We start from the raw sequence: 13707 nt of genomic DNA, 5'->3' as shown, positions 1-13707 counted from the left end.
AGAAGACTCTTAAACAAACTTGTGATTCCAAACACCTGAATTTTTATAGCGTAGTTTTGCCTGTAAAAAACGCCAGGAAATCCATAAGTGATTCACAACATTGTAGTGAGTAACAATGGGTGTGGCTGCCTTAGAATAGCTTTTTGAGGAGATATCAGTAAATCCTCCACGGGAATTTGCAAGCATCTTGTTTTCTGGGTTGATTTTGTATTAGAACAAAATCAGGTTGGTTCCTGCCTGTCTTGCACAATATTCTGTGCCAGGTGTGTAGTGAGGTGTTCTACCAACATTTCAGCAAAACTGACCGCAGATTCATTTTTTATTGTGATAGAAGACTCTTCTGTAACTAACTTGCAAATATTGGTGTATCTGCATCATTAGTTTATTTCCTCTTCTATAGTTATTTATCTTACAGTCTCAAGTACTGAAATCCCTGTCAGAGTTTCTATTAATCTTGTTTCTAAGGCCACATTAATTAAAATTACAAATATATTTTGATTGAGAGAGCTTTGGCAAACTTCCGCTGAAAATAGTATTTTTTAATTGTGATTCTGTTATCCTACATAACCATGTAAAAAGTACATCATGTTCAGGAACATCACTTTAAGCATTCAGGGAGATGTTATCAGAGGTTTGGTTTATGTCAGCTTTTGGCACAGCAAAAGTTAGCTGTCAAATGAGAGTAGTTGAGGGTTTAAATTATCAACAGAGATATAAAACAGCATTGATACCTCCAGGCCCAGTCTAGTTCACTGTGTTCTGTTACACTACAAGCCACAGGAACTTCTGTCTAGCAAGGGTATGTTCAGTCCTATGAAGAAACACCCATCATTACTGTGTTACAAATGTAGAATAATTGTTGTCTTTTGTTGCGTCAAAAAATTGACCTGATATGTTTGGCGTGGTATTCTATGTTACTGCCACCATGGCATGCCTTTGAAAGAAATGATGCAATCATGTGAACTCCCAAAATGAAGCCTGCTGCCCATGGCATCTGAGTGATGGCACTTCAGACACACCTCAAGGATAAATGGGAATGATGTCTCCTGTGGGAAAGGGTGCATGGACTCACAGTGACAGTGTAGTGTCCCTGCTCTGACACGAGCCTAATTTCCATCTGAGGAGACATTGCTCTCCTTGTGCTCCTGTTCCTTGTGCTATGAATAGGATGTATTTTGTCTAGATCTTTGGGAATTTTGGAAACATGTGTGAAGAGTTTGCTTGCTGGATTTTGTTGTTATTCTTCTAATGGAAACCAGAGAAACATTTTAAAGCAGGTTTTGGGGGATTTTTTGACCACACAATAATGAATGATTAGGAGATCAAAAGTGGGCAACAGAACAGCTGGCATGAGTAAAAACTTGTTTTGTTTTTTTTTTTTTGCCATATCTCTGATTGAAATCACCAGTTTTCAAAGCTGATGCTGACTCTGTTGAATCTAATTTAGTTCCTGCATCAACTCCATTGAAGCGTAAGTGTAACTGGGAAGGGAACCAATGTTCTCTAGCAGAATGTCACATCTGCAGTGTCAGACACGTGAGTCCCCACAAACACCTGTTATAATAAACAGCCAATTTGCTAATTCTCAGTTATGCCCACAAATAGCATCTGTTTCTGGCCAGTTGTCTACCTGAATATAGCATCCTTCTTAATCAGTGAAAGCCTCTGTTGCATAACTAGTCTGACTCATTTTCTACCCAGAGATGGGAATTACCCACTCTGCTCTCTGCCCTTAATATCCTTGAGGGAATTGGTGGAAAATAGAAAGTCTGCTGGAACAGTTCCACCCTCCCTTCCAAGCAAATAAAGCTGTCAGGGCTTTGATATGTACATAAAAATAAATATCTTTTTAGAGCTGGGTGTTATTAAAATACCACATTGGGTGAACGATAATTAGTGATGGACCAGTGGAGCACCCAGGGCATTCCCACAGTGGATGTTGCTTTAATGATGGATTAAAACAAATTTACAGACATTTATAGTGAGGTTGGATGCTGCTGAGAAAGAAACAGAAAAACTTTCCTGACACCTGGAAGCCAGCACCACACTGTCAGCTGAAAGGAGCCTGGACAGCTGATCCAAGCAAACCTGGCATCCCACACTTCCACTCTGCTAAATATGTGCCCTGCACTCTTGGTCCATGGACTTTGAAGGGAGCCTGGCATAAGGACACAGGAAAGACTTACTGTTCTTCCTCAGGCAAATTTTGTATCTTTAGATTGAAAGCCTGTATCTAGTAATAAATTTTCTGTATAAAGGCTATGTGTACAGCCTTACAGTGCCAATAAAGGAGTAAATAAAACTATAACACTGTAAAATCTCTAAATAATTTCCTGTCTTCTCCTTTGAAGGATCCAGCCTCGTTGGAGGAATTGTGGTGATAGGGCTAATCCTTTTCTCTTCCTGCCATGCCCCATTACTAACTATAGAGATGCAGAAGAAGTTCATTCAGGTATTTTACTGTTTTATTGCTTTTCTTATTTAAACATTCCTAATGGGATTACAATAGAGGCCATTGCACTTAGACAAGAATAAAGCAACTTCTGACCTCTATGGCCTATGCATGTAGGAAGTAATATATTGTCTGCAGTTATTGCAAGTAGTAAATACAAACTATCTGGCAGGAGTGAGGGACTAGAGAGACAAAGCAATAGCCAGATTTTGGCAAGTTTGACCTTTCAGGAGCAGCTTAGCAGCTGACCATGAACCCAACACAACAACCTGAAACCGTATAATAATACAGCCAGGGAGAGGTGACTCCCTAGCCCAGCAAAAGTGAAGCCATGTCTTAAACCTTGACATAAGTTTTTGTAAGCCAGCTTGTGCTGCTTGTGAGCAAAAGACTAAATCTTTCATCCTCCATGGTAATTCTGTCCAGCAGATTGTATTTCATGGAAAATCAGCTCAGTGAAAGCCAATCCAAACTGCTTGTGGCTTGAATTATATTATTATATTATAGAAATCAAGCTGCCCAAAGTGCAGCAGAAAACAATGTGGTTCAGTGGTCCCTGATTAAAAAAAAAGTGATGGATTATTCACTTACAATTTTCAAAAAGCAGCATTTCTGCAGTACAAATTGTCTGATTAGTGAGAGATGAAGCAACCAGTCTCTTAAACCTCTCCCGTAACTGAGCAACCAGCAGTGGTAGATGTTTATGTTTTGAGTCCATAATGCACCCTGACAAGGGAGTTCACTGGATGGAGGTAGGCAGAAATAAAATAAAAATTGAATAAAAACAACTGAAGCCCAGGGACAAAACTGAAACATTCTATTTTTATTTTTGAGACAAATGGACTCACTGGGATTTTCTGAATGTCTCTCACTGAAGTTGCATATTAAGTACCTTGAAAGCAAACAATGCAGCCCAGGAGGGAGTTGGCTACTTGCTGTGCACTGAGCAGAGATTTCTCATTTCATCCATCATTCACAATGTGCTGCAGTACTTCCAGAACTACTGAACTTATCTGACATAGGGTGGAATAAGACCAAGAGCTCCATTTGCAATGTGTGCTCTGCTCTGAACTGAATGTAATTGCTGGGTTTACTTCTATGGAATATTGTGTGGCTGTGCACTCTGCTTTTTAGGATACATGGAATTATTAGCTTTCAGAAATCAAGAATTGGTTATTTATAAATCACAAGACTGACTTACATATCAGACTCAAGGGGCTTTTTGCCTTTTGCTTCCTGTAAGTGCAGATAGCACTCTACCTGTAAGTACATCATTAGAACTGCACTTTAAGAACTGCTATCCAGCTTCTCCATTTCCCACAATGTATCCCATAGAGTTTATGTTAATGGATTTATGGCTTTCCACATCATCCCACATCTGAATATACACACAACAGAGAGCAGGCTGTATAATAATTTACTCAGAGTAGCAGTAAAAAAATGCAGCTAAGTCTTGTTAGCTTACTAATATTTGGCCAAGCTTGGAGCTGGGGAGGGCTGAGCTGATCTCTCAAGACCCTTCCTGGTTCAGCATGCACTGTGTTATGATTTAAACAGCTGGAGTTTTTAAAAAGATGTTGATGGATTTGGCAGTGTACCTCTTCTCACTTTCTGTTCACCACTTCATTGCAGTTAATTTAAATTTCATAATCAAATTATTAATATAGCTTTTATTTGTCAGCTTCTTTAATACACTTCTGATCTTTGCTGTTGAAATGTATCAAATGTGTGTGGTTGGAGAGGTACAGTCATCTGTAGTGCCCAAATTTATGGAATTGTAGAATAATTTGAGTTGGAAGGGACCTTTAAATGCCATCTAGTCCATCACCCCTACAAGGAGGGATGTCTTCAACTAGACCAGGTCACTCAGAGCCCTGTCCAACCTGACTGTGAGTATTTCCTGGGAGGAAATGGAACAGCCTGGCAGCCACAGCAGGTTCTTACACCTGAAGAAATTGCTTCAGGCCCTGTAGTTTGCTCTCAGTCAGTGTGTGCCCAGTCCCTGGATTGTTTAGATTGCTGACAGATCGAGCTTTGGCTGCTTTGGTGGTTGAATAAAAAACCTACAAATTGAGTTTTTTTGGGGGGGAGGGCGGGGAAGGGAACTATGAGGACTACATTCTGCACACCCCCTCTTTCATTGCATCTTCTTGGAGGAGATTTTGGGGACTATGTCACAGAGTGGTTTCCACCACTGATGTGAAGTACCTTTAAAAAAAACTTTGTAGCACTGGCAGCCTTTTGCAACAGACATTGTTTTATGTTTTAGTGTCTGGCTGGCTCCAGCTGTCACATCAACCTGAGCTTTAAAAAACATTATTCCATGCGGGTTTTGTGCTCCCCTATTAGGGCAGTGTCTGTACAAACCCAGAGCACATGCAGCAGGGTTACTTCAAGATTTATTTTGCAGCAATTTCATTTCTCTGGGTGCCTCGTGAGATTAAAGTCAAACTTAAAAGAATCATTTTCCAAAAGAGAAAGCAAACAGTGATTTAGATAGTCCATACCCCATCATTCACCATTCAGGCTTGGGACAATGGCAGCATTATGTCACTGTCTTAAGTGTGAATGTTGCTCTAAATTTGTATTTTCTAAAGATGGAAAGTGAAGCAGCCTTTCTCTGATAAAGGCTGGTTGTCTTTGATATCATAGATAAATGCTTTGATAGTTACTTTTTAATTGCTTTATTGCCAAAAAATTTCAATGAAGCCATAAAAGAGAAAAAAAAAAGATCACCCTAACTGCTTCAAGATGGATATGTAATGCATAAATCTCTTGTTTAATGGATCTAGTAATAGACCACCTGTTTCAGTTGCCTTTTCCCATTCAGAATATGAATGAATGATTCTCTCAGATGTTCACAAAGAGAAAACACAATTGCACCATCAAAAACTCAGTGATTTTTCTTTTCATTTTAGTTTTTTTTTCCTTGAGGTTTGTTCATTCTTGTTCTGTGTATCAGCCGACTTTGGTACATTTAACCTTGGGAAAATAAAACCTTTTGGTGTGATGTGTAAAGCTTAATGCAGTTTTGCTTTCCAGTTGTGTTTCAAATGAGAATAGAGAACCAGCACATTAATAAAACATTGCCAAATCCCTAGAGAGTCAGGCCTGAGTTGCAAGTGATGTGGTCCATGTATATTCCCCAGTTCTGTGTCTTTTGGCATTGGTATTACTTGGCTCTGGTAGGATTCGGTGGTGTTGAGGGTATTGGAGCTCCACAGTCTGTCTTGTGATTCAATATGTTTTTAAAATAATAATTTATAAAAAAGGACTGCACAGCTTTGTGGATTTGGGGTTTTCCTTTTTGTAGTCATGTGGAATTCCTGGGCCATTCTAAACATAGGGAATGTTAGTAAGTAATCTTAGATTTCCTCTTGCAATTTTCGTATTTTTCATTGTAATTTTTTGAGGGCAGAGGGTTTGGGTGTTTGGTTTTGGGTTTTTTTCCCCACTAAGGTTAGCTTAGAATACATTTCCAAAATGCTGAAAGGGCATATATTGCCGGTTACCATGTCCCAGTCATGTAAGTAACTTTCTAAGACATGATAACTTGCTGTCTTTTTAAATTAGGAGCAGCACAGTTCTGAGGTAATCTCCTCCTGTTCCAAGTCCTGGCACAATCACTTTGAGCACATCCAGAAAATCTGGTTTATGTGTTCTTCCATGTTCCCTGTGGTAACTGTGTTTAAAGATGTGCATTTTCCTTATGAAAAATCTCTTTTCAAACTCAGCCCCACATCAGTTAAAATTTGAGACTCAGAGGGCCCTCTCCTGCCACTGCCAAAGAGCTTGATTTATGGTAAGTGTCCCCAGTATTGTTGATCTCTGTCCAGTAGCTCCTGCACTACTTCCCTGTGGGTGTCAGCTCCACAAAATCATCCAGTGGGGTTTTGTGCTCGCTGTGTCTCATCCTCCCCAACACTCTGCTAAGAGCAGCTAGGCTGCCTCGTATGGGACTGCAAGACAGAGAGAAGAGAGAACCTCTGGTCCCTGCTTTTTCCAAACTGTAGTCAACCAAATGGTAGTAGAATGGGAGGCTCTGTTGTATAGATAAATTCTTCTTTTTTTTTCTTTAAATTTTCTTGAAAAGTTTCAGCTGTATTGCCTGCGACAAAATTCAAATCAAAAATTGCAATTTTAAAGGCGCCACATTCAGTGTTGACAACAGTGCTGTGGTAAATCAGCTTGTGGGGCATAAAAATTGCAGCTAAAAACTGGGGAAAGTTAGAGAACACTTTAGTAAAAGCTCAGAAGCCAAGAGTCAGGAAGGCTTTGCTCTGGAGTTACACTGAAATGGTACAGACAATAGGCACTTCGGGACAGCAAAATCAGCATGGCCATGAGACTGTAAAAAGGATGTAAAAACAATGAGGGAGTCTGCTTGGGAAGTGTTTGGGAGAGCTACTGTGACCAGAAGGAGTAATACACTCATGTGGGGTTGCAGAACTGTTATTTCCATGTCTGGCATCGTGATGGGATCCTTGCAGCAGTCAGTCTCTGGGTCTGGCTGTTAGCACTTTGAGAAGCTCAGTGTGAGGAGGGCAGTTTGGGAGGCCAGAAAGGATAAAGAGCTGGGAAGAGTTAAAGAATCTCTGCTGTGTCCAACACACACCACATGGCTTAGTCTGTGAGTTACATGCAGAGGGAGTTGGAACTGGTGATGGAGAGCTTTTGTGTCTATTAGGTTGACGCGTGTAACAAGGAGTGATTACGTTGTGCTGATGCTATGAGTGCATCCCAGACTTACAGCACAGGCTTTTTCCAGAGGAGGTGATAAAGAAATGCAGCAACTCATCAGCCTGTGGCTCTCCATCAGTGTCAGTTCTCCAGTCAGGAACTGGACTTTGCCCAGTTCAAGATGTTCTGCTCTGTGACCTCCTCCTGTGGCTTGTGGAATGAGAGTTCAAAGTGGGAGATCAGAGGGCCCTTCTGCCTCTGTCCCTCCAAAAAGCTAGATGTCCAGTGTTAAACTCTTGAACCTGAAGTTATATAAATTACTTGATTTTAAAACCCTTTCAAAGTCAAGGATCTGAGCCTTGGTACGTAGCCAGAGTGAAATTCCTAGTCTGTAATTGTTAATTATGTGTGAATGCGCCTTTATTTACAAGTACACCCTGTAGAGGACCAGTGCATGAGAGAAAATAGCCTAGTTCAGGCTAAAATGTGCTATTTTTAATAACTGGTCAATGCAGACTGTGTTCAAGCTGTAGACCCCAGAGTCCTGGATGTGTCTTGCTCCAGAACAAAGCAGAGCTCATATACCATAGGGATCCCACCCCAAAATCTCTCCTGAATCTCCAGTTTTGCTTGCTGCAAGCTAACTTGTAATAGTGGGGAATCTGGGAGATACACCTGTGTGGCAAAGGTATGATTTAATAAGTTTCAGGATGTTAAAAATTGAAATAGTTATGCCAGCACACTCCCTGCTATATAGTTCTGCTAATATAAAGGTATCTTATTCTTCAAAATACTTTCTTGTTCCTAGTGCTGATTGTATGTGCCTGTATGTGCAGATTCTGAGGTAACAGATAGTTTTAATAAACCCCTTTGATAGTCTGAGTTTACACAAAACAGATATCAGATTATGCTTACTTTTTATGCACCAATTCTATTTCTGGTTTTATTTCTCTATAAATAAAGAGCTAAGCTCTAGTTGCATATGCCTAAATGTCTGAAAAGAGGGATTTGATTCCAGAAGCTGTTGTTGTAATGCAGTTATCTCTGATTTTTCTGCTAGAAAATTCCATTTGGAATCATGTTAAGGTAAGAGAGTAAAAAAAGACTGTGCAAGATAGCTGTTTCTGGTGTTCAGAAGAACCTGCTTTTTTTACCCATTCTCTATTTTATGAAGTAATAAGTCTAAACCCAAAGTTTTATTTAGCTATTCCCAAGGAAATGGAAGTGCATAGTCTGATTCTGCCTCCTACCAGAGAAAAGTAATATATAAAGCTTGTGGTTTGCCTAGGAGCCTGCGAAACCTTATCCTGTTGAATAAATCTCAAGTTTGTTCTGTGCTACCTGAAAGATGAGTTCATAAATAGCTGTACCAGGAATGGACATGTTCATTGTACCTGATAGTTTTACTATCATCTGCAACTTCAGGCACTGAGATACCCTGATAAAATAAAAACAGATGCTCATAGGTTTTTTATCTGTTCTTTCCCTATTTAGTTCCCTGAATTTTAATTGTTGCATTTTAGGCTGTGGCTTTTTTTAACATAGTGTAGTGTATGTGTATTCCGTGTGTCTGCAGGCGATGTGCTTTTCCCCAACTTTTCAGTGGTAAGGACCCAAATTTTCAAAGGTATTGCAAATTATCAGGAAAATAATAAATCTGGACATGGTATTTTATCAGGGCTGCTAAATGACCCAATTTATTGGCTTCAAGTGATTTTTCCCAAAGGCAAGTTATGCTTTTCCAGCTAGTCCTCTCCTGCTTCCCAGCAGTCCCATCTGTGGCAGAAAATGATGGAAACTGTATCAGAGCCATTGCCTTGATCAAACATCTTGTCCCTTTGCCTGCAATGTGCTGTCATTGGGTATTCAGACAAAAGGGCTAATTCATTATCACCAAGCTGTTGTTATTAACAAATAAGTTAGAGCAATTATTCATTATGTAGACCCAGAATATCCTACATCCATTGCTGTATTCACCATGAATTATATTATTCCATGGAATTCTATCTGCCCAAAAAATGAAGAACCAGTTAGTGATGAGGAACTAAAGCTTAATAATTATGTACAATCAAATGTTAAAGTCTTGAAAGGGATTTCATATAACCTGTAGCTCCAACTGTAAAGACAATCATATGCTCTTCATAGTTGTTATTCTGTTCTATTTGTACCACTCTTTTTACATGGGTTAGTTTCCATGCTCTACTCAGAGAAGGATTCACACAAAGAATTCATGTTTGTGTTAATACATCTAGGTGTCTCAAAAAAATCACAATGATGTTTTATAAATTATGAAAATGGGGTTGGGGGGTTTATCCTTTTCCAGGGATTCTAAGAAGGGTTCTGCACACAGGTTCTCCTATCACATAAATATTCTGAAAGGTAGGGAAATGAGAACGATGGTTACAGCAGCAGAAGAGAAAGGGAGAGATGGGAGGAAATTCAATAAAAAGTGGAGCAGAGGTTGAAGGGAAGGAAGGAAAAAGCTGTCTGGGGGAAAAAGAAAAGTAATGTCAGAAAGGCAGGAGGAGAGAAACAGAAAGCTAGAGAAACTTATCACCTATCAGCAAGAAGAAAAGCAACATGAAAACATTCTGGTGGAGAAGAAAGGATCTTTTTAAAAGGAAAAAAGAAAACAAAATGGAGAGACTCAAGAGCAGCCTCAGGAGAGCTGTTCTAAAATTGAGGTATGATAATAGGATACATCACTTCTCCTGGCCATTTACTCAGATGTATATTTTATTCAACTCTGAGTAATATCCTCACATTCTATTCAAACACTGGCATCTATGCTTTCCACTCCCTGAAACCTGGGAGGATTGCTTGGACACTGACAGAGATCCTGACTCTACTTCTGTTACATGTTTGTGGTTAATCTGTACTGGCTGTATGTGAAGGGATCAGTCTGTGTATCCACATGGATCTTCAGGACTACACAGCTGTGCCAAAAGCAGGGCAGCACGTGTGTGTGGGGTTGGATTATGTTATCTTCCAAAGGAGCACAGATTCTGTCTCCAGTTCTTCACCCTGAATTATGCAGTGTTGGAGTTATCATTAATTATTGCCAGTGAAGTTGAGCATATGGTCTTAAAAGAGTTCTAAATGATTTTGTTTTCTCTTTTATTGTTACCCATCTGATATGTACAACCAGGCAGCATAAGGCACTTGATTCTCTTCACCAATCCCTGGTGTACAATATTGAAAGAATTCAAAGCAGTGCATATTTTAGCTGTCCTTTAGAGATGAATTACTGCTGTTTATGCTTCATGCAGATGCCTGGAAAGAGATTTCTGCATATATATCATATTTTGCTTGCAAGTAAGTCTTTAAAGCCACAGTTACATGAGATTTAAATCTAAATAATTCTGAATTTTTTTAAATCTGTGATGAGTTTTTAATTAGCTAACAACAGTAAATCTGAAGTGAATGAGGGAGATATTATGAACTTAGCTTTTTAACAATTTCAAAATCATATCTTAAGTGGACAAAAAAGTCAAGATTCAGAAAATTGTCCTTTTAAGTAGATGTGCCCACAACCCTGTAAACAATTTGTGTAAGAGTTCAGGTGTTCCTTTCACCCTTATTTAGACTGAGAATTCGGTGTTGAAGCTGAAATATTGGTCCAGTAGAAGGGAAAGATAAAGCTGGTATTAACAGAATAAACATTTTATTTCACTGTCTGTGTATCCATATGGACAACTGAGCCACAGAATTCTCATTTTGGGCAGAGTAGGTCAGCAAACACAGCCTCATCCCTGCCTAACATAAATATATTCATCTCTATATGCTGTGCCTTTGAAAGTTCTGCATTCATATATTGCAGTTCTACAGTGATGTTAACAACTGTCCTTTTTTTCCCCCCCTCATTTTCTTAAGTGCAGTGATTAAGGAAACTGCATGGATAAATCACAAAAAAATCTTCTGTCCCTCTGCCTTGATAGCGAAAGACACTGCAAAGCTTTTTTTTTCTCATGTACAGTATTGTGTTATCTGCATCTTTTCCTTACTGTAATCTCTTTTTCTGTGTCACTTATTAAAAATTCTGACTTTCAAACAGCTGCATAAATTTCTTTAAACATCTCCTGACTCAATAAAAAAGCAAGGAAGGGATTAAATTGAACACTCAAGATTCATTTAATCGTCTCACAAAAGTGTTCAGATAAACTATGAAATAAATCTTTCTGTCCTGTCAGGTCATTTCAATAGCTCTGATATTATTTATGGCCTCATCTATATAATCCTCACTCAGAAGTAATCGGAAAGTTCCCCTCAGTCAGCTTGCATGATCTTTAGCAGTGGAAAGTGCAAATGTTTTTGCTTAACTTCAGCTCGGATAAGGGACAGGGATCACAGTAGTAGGAGTGCATGGTTATTCTCAAACAATATTAATGCTCAATGAAATGAAAAATTCTGGAGATGCTTCACCCCATTTCAGTTCTGTAACATGGCTGGAAGTGGGCTGCTGCTGCATGGGCTTTTCTAGTAAAGGATTCTGATTCCTATTGTAATCATGGTGTTGTGGGAAAAGAGGCCCATTGGGAATATGTGGCTCCCAGTTTGCTTTGAGCTGTGAGATTTCAAAGGGGCTGGGGAAGAGAGAGTGGATTTGGTTTGCTTTTGCTGTATGAGCAAATTTTTTTGAGGGAGAGGCATCATTCCAGAGCAGCTGAGAATCCAGAGGACATTGTAAGGGAAAGGAGAACAGCTTCAGAAATCTGGCCTGTTTATTTTTGACCTTTACTGTTGGTGCCTCCTAACCCAGACTTCGGTTTAACCAGAGGCCATTGTTGGATTTTCACCCAAAACATGACGTTCATCCACGCATCCCAGGGGAAGCTTGTGCCAAAATGAGCTGCTGACTTCCCCATCCCCTGCAGATTTCTCATTGGAGGCAGTGCTGGGCTGGGACACAACTCTCAGCTGCAAAGGGGGTGTTAAAAATAAATGTCTGGTTATAAAGGAACCTTTGGAAAACTATTAGCGTGGGATCTATGCCACAGCACATCAATGTACCAAAAAAAGGAGAGAAAAAGGAGAGGAAAGTAATAAATCTGGACATGGTATTTTATCCAGGGCTGCTAATGACCGAATTTATTGGCTTCAAGTGAACTTTCCCAAAGACAAGTTATGCTTTTCCAGCTAGTCCTCTCTGCTTCCAAGCGGTCCCATCTGTGGCAGAAAATGATGGAAATGATTGCAAACATCATTGAGCTCTGCTCTGAGTGCTCTCCCTTTCCCTTCAAGGAGACTTTGAACAGCTCCTGGTGGAAGAAAGTGATATTTGGTTTATTGATAGTCTTTAAAGGCTTGAGAAACATGGTTTAGAGAGTAGGACTATTACTCCTTAAATTATGCGTACTAAGATTATCTGAATTTCTAAATACAGGCTTCAGACTTTTTCAGTCTCCCATTACATAACTTGGTGTCACTGAGTTCAATACTTTAGCAGCATGAAAAAAATCATTGTCATAAAAATAAGGCTTTGCTACAGGTAATATTTGAAAAATACATATGCACCTCTGGACTAGTGAATACTCATACTTACAGCAAATATTCTCCTCCATGCCTAAGAGAATTATTATGGGCTGCTGCATGAAAGACTTTCATTTCATGTTTTTAAATGTAGATGTCGTTCCTGCGAATACTTTAAAAATTGAATCTCATCACATCTGTTTCATGCAGTTAGAACACTGTTAGGCAGCTTTTCTGCAGGTGTTTGCTGATTTTTTCTTTTGTTTCAGTTGCCCCAGTTTGATTCTATCTGAAGATCTTTTGGTTTGATGTCATCTCGTACACTGTGTTGCTGTCATGGTTTTGACTGGCTGAGATGCCATGGTGCCTAACCCTATTAAGCTCCATAAAGGCAGAAGAATTCCTCAGCATAATCTTAGCCCCTAACTCTTTTCTAAGCCATTTACAAACAGACATAATATAATTTGCCATGTATATTTACACTCAAGCAAATAATGAAAGACAGATATCTCTTGTACTGTCATAATTCAAACTGCAGTTCTAAGTTATTTCTCTGGACAATGATAGGAAGGTGGTGTTGAACATAGGGAGCATTTATATGCTTCTGTTTAGTGGGTTTGGTAACACAGATTTATGAGGGGGGATCTTGGGTGTTAGTTACTTGGTGATATCCTAGTTTGCACCATTCTATTTTAAACAGTGTAGTTCCCTACTGTGCCATGTAGTAAATCAGATCCTGCCACTGTTACTCTGGCAGAATAGGGTGTACTAGTTTGAAAGCAAGCCAGTGGGAGATTCCAAGTCAGAACTACAATTTAATAGAAAAATTAAAATAAAGGGAGTGATACAGAAATGCTGGCTTAAACTGACAGTCAGAATATGACCTGACACTCTGCTGGTCAGGATGGTGGTAGCAGTCCCATTAAACAGTGGCTGCAGTTCTGTTGGAGTGATAGATGTTGTTCTTATACACCTGTACAAAGATCTGTAGAAGGATCACTTGTGGTGATCCTGTAGACAGATCTGATCCTTCTTCAGTGGTGGTTCTGTAGCTCTTGTCCTCTGGGAATCCAGTGGTAGGTGCTGCCCCTGGTGTTCCAAAACTC

At 39.5% G+C, this 13707-nt stretch overlaps 1 protein-coding gene across 7 annotated transcripts in view; it reads left to right on the top strand.

Moving 5' to 3' along the window:
• The window catches only part of IL1RAPL2 (interleukin 1 receptor accessory protein like 2), a 340252-nt gene that overhangs the window by 255506 nt on the left and 71039 nt on the right, over nucleotides 1–13707 (top strand). The window lies entirely within an intron of this gene.

This window comes from Taeniopygia guttata, chromosome 4A, assembly GCF_048771995.1.
Source record: "Taeniopygia guttata chromosome 4A, bTaeGut7.mat, whole genome shotgun sequence".
NCBI lineage: Eukaryota > Metazoa > Chordata > Aves > Passeriformes > Estrildidae > Taeniopygia > Taeniopygia guttata.
The sequence above is the reverse complement of the archived record's forward strand: the minus strand, read 5'-3'. Positions and strand labels throughout refer to the sequence as shown.